The 3725-nt window shown below is 32.6% G+C and overlaps 1 long non-coding RNA gene across 1 annotated transcript; it reads left to right on the top strand.

Moving 5' to 3' along the window:
- The first annotated feature begins 229 nt into the window (after positions 1-229).
- Positions 230-3524, top strand: LOC121051703. Its single transcript, XR_005806545.1, has 3 exons — positions 230-365; positions 2395-2559; positions 3334-3524. It is a non-coding gene; the product is annotated as an uncharacterized LOC121051703 (long non-coding RNA).
- Positions 3525-3725: the final 201 nt, after the last annotated feature.

The following is a 3725-nucleotide window of genomic DNA, read 5'->3' as shown; positions in this document are numbered from 1 at the left end:
AAAACTCTCTAAACTGGATTGAATGCGATCAATACCTATTCAATTATAACTCTGGCTATTTTATAGTCTCAGACTCTAACAAACTAAACTGAAAACATGCTCACGTATTGGCTACATGCAGCCACGTGATTTAACAGAAAACAAAACTAATTCAAAGCATAACCTAATCCTAAGGACCATGTCTTTATTCAACTGAATAACAAAACCTAAAGACTTGGACAATGCTCTTCACAACATTCCTTGGAATCTTGGATCGATTAGTTCTGTGTTTTCTTTGATTTAATTTGGAGACATATATTCTCGTATCACTAACTCCGAGGCCACCAGAAAACAGGAGCTCTATTTGAAGGAGGAGACATGATTTTGTAAGATTCCTTTTCAACTTTATGAACTGATTTAATGTTAGATGAAGAATTTAATTAGCTATATATATATATATATATCATATCATATCATCCATGACATCAAAAGTGAGATGACTCTTTTGCAGTTTTGCTTTCACAATCATTTTCAGTATTTCAATTTCAATTTAATAAAAAGGTGACCAACAATTAGAGAGGTCTTTTTTTCTTCATTCGCTTTTTGTTACCAAGTTGTTCTACAAACATTGGTAAATAGGACAATCCATCATTTAATTTTTAGAATATATATATATATATATATATATATATCTCACAAACTAAGCAGATCTAAGAACAATCATGCTCCATGTGTCTTCCGAGCATAATCTGATAGTGATACGTGTTAAGAGTATAAATCCCACATGAGAAAAATGAGACATTGCCTTTAGGTTTATAAGAGTTTGGGTCACTCTATCCATTACCAATTGATTTTGGATGTGAACCCCATATTACTTTATCATGATATCAGAGTAGGTTATTCCACGTGTGCATGCTTTGCGGCCACACGAGCTCCACGTCACCTAGTATAAGTTGTCCACGTGTATGGCTTGAAAATTCGCCACACCTGTAGGGGTGTGTTAAGAGTATAAAACCCACATGGGAAAAATAAGACATTGTCTATGGTTTTTATAAGGGTTTGAACCACTCCATCTATTGCCAATTGGTTTTGGATGTGAACCTCAGATTACTTTATCAATACACTTAATAACTAGCCACCACATTTTATTTTTTGAAACATTATAATAAATTATAAAGAGGATTTATTGGGATCTTACACAAGACTTTATCAAAACGTAACAAGGATAAAATGTGAGGAGGGAAATGATTATTCTAAATATTATTTTGGAAATAAGTTTGATATAATTTAGTAAATATCTGCTATCATATAAGCTTCTACGTAAACATGATTACTTGAAGTCGAGTACTCAATAAGCTTGCAAGAGTTAAGAGAGTCTCAAAGAAACCTTGAACTGATGCCTAACCATCTTGATAAGCAATAAACAGTTGCCTTCTACCTCCAAATTTTTGATATGGAGTCGATCTTAGGTCTTCAAGCGAACAACTAATTATGCTTGACGAACTTATGCTATTCCGAGGAGAATTGCATCCCCAACCAAGGGCGGAGCCACATGGGGACCCAGTGGGTCCAGTGCTCCACTGACTTTTATATATTTTTTTAATTTCTGTACATGAAAACTTGCTTAAATAATCTAGAGTATGTTAATATTAGCACTAACCAACTCGGTGTAGTGGGAAGGTGTGCATTGGTTTTGTATGTCCCAGGTTCGAGTTATGGATGCATGAAATGTTATTTTTTTCAATTTTTTTTGACCTTTTGAGAACAATAATACAATTTTTCCTTATAGTTTTAAAAGTTAAAAATAAATTATGTCTCCTTAATGAAAAATTATCTAATATCTAAAGCTATAAAGTTTATTAATAAAATATGTAATTTAGAGAAAAATATTAATATTACCTTAATTTTATTTTACTTTATTATTTTTTATTAAAATTTTGGTATATATATTTAAATTCTAATTTTGTGCCCCACTTAATAAGAAATTCTAGCTCCGCCACTGTCTCTAACCATATATAGCAATTCCATGATGCATGATTTCTTATAACAAATCCTATTGAAGCTTTACCATCAGTTTAAAACGATTAGATTTGGGAGGATTGCAACCAATAAGCATGTTTCTTTTCTGTCCAAATTTTCAGACTTAGCCACCTCATAGAATAATAGATATCAGATTTTATGCTAAAAAGCATCGGTGCAATTTAACACTCACTTCTTTGAGATGATAGAATAATATTTCGTTAACTATTCCCAACATTTTGTAATTTGTATTATGGTAACATGTTCTGCTACTTCTGTAATCTGTATGTCATGGTCAGGTTAAAGGTGGAAAGATCGATAAGCATGGCTGGATTCATTTGTCTGGGTTTTTAACATATCAATTCTGTCTTATACTTGTGTTCTCTTGCAAAACAGGATATCAGAATACAAACAAATGTGAACCGCAATTCGGACAGATACCTACAAAGAATGTTTGGTGCTTGTTTTGCTGATGATAAATCATAAATGTATCCGACTCCTGATTCTCGGTGGACTCTGGCTGAAACTTTAAAGATGACCACAAGCTGAGCTGTCATGCATGTAAGTTTGGTGCTTTGTTTATTAGCTGCTAATTGACCATGGTTTATGACCTAGCTTCTACTTGTTTGGGCCAGAACAATTGGGTACGTACGTTTTCACCAATTGGGCCAGGGATGTATTCATAAAGTCATCTCCCTGCTTTCAATTGTAGTGTTAATTTGCTTCTGTTTCTTTTTTCCATGAAGTAAACTTATCATTTTTCTAATTTTCTCTCTCTTTTTCTTTCTTCAGAGAATGAAACTAAAACATACCAAATCCTTAATCTCAGGATAACTTCACTGCAATTCTTAAGACTTTTTTTTTGGGGGGGGGGGAGAGGGGGGAACATGTGTTCGGTCCATTCTCTCAAGTCGATCGACCTTGTTCGCGCAGCAAACATTTATGCTATCCCAAAAACTAAACTATATATAACTATCTTTTTTCCACAATTGATCTATATGAACTTGTTTTATCAATTTGTTTGCTATTCACATGGTTATTTTAATGTAGCAAATTGATAAAGTAATCTGGGTTCACATCCAAAATCAATTGGCAATGGATGAAGTGACCCAAACCCTTATTTTTCCCATGTGGGATGTATATATTCTCAACACAAATTACTTATAAGGTCACTTTAGGATTATTAAGTTTATTTATCCGACCCTTTTATTTAAATTTTTTTTAATACATATTAAAGATCTCTTCAGCATATTGCATCATATATAGCTCCTTGGTGAAGAATGGGTGAAAATTGTTGACATGATAAAGATGTTGTTGTGTTGATGTGGCATGAAGGTCCCAGATAGATCCACAGAGTGTTTGACTGATGGCATCTTATCTTCTATGTGCCAGTTGTGAAGTTTGTTAAGCCTGTGAGTGGGTGACTTCATCTGTTACCAAACTAGTAGTTTCTCTTAGATATATAGTCTTTGAATTGTAATAGTTGTTTAAGCTGAAGACGATTAGAATGATCTGATATTACTCTGTCAAAATTTTATCTAGAATTTTCTTATCCTCTTCGTTAAGCTTCGCGAGTAAATCTGTAATCACAACACCATGATAGCCATGTTATCAAAAATAAATAATAAAATATATATATATATATATATATTTTTATTTTTTTTTGAAAGTATAAAATATATAAATTTAGTAAAATTTTAAGTAACATTGGTGGATTGAGTTTTCAA

The sequence above is a fragment of the Rosa chinensis genome, chromosome 1 (assembly GCF_002994745.2).
Source record: "Rosa chinensis cultivar Old Blush chromosome 1, RchiOBHm-V2, whole genome shotgun sequence".
In the NCBI taxonomy this organism is placed as follows: Eukaryota; Viridiplantae; Streptophyta; class Magnoliopsida; order Rosales; family Rosaceae; genus Rosa; species Rosa chinensis.
This window is presented reverse-complemented; position numbering and strand designations above follow the sequence as displayed.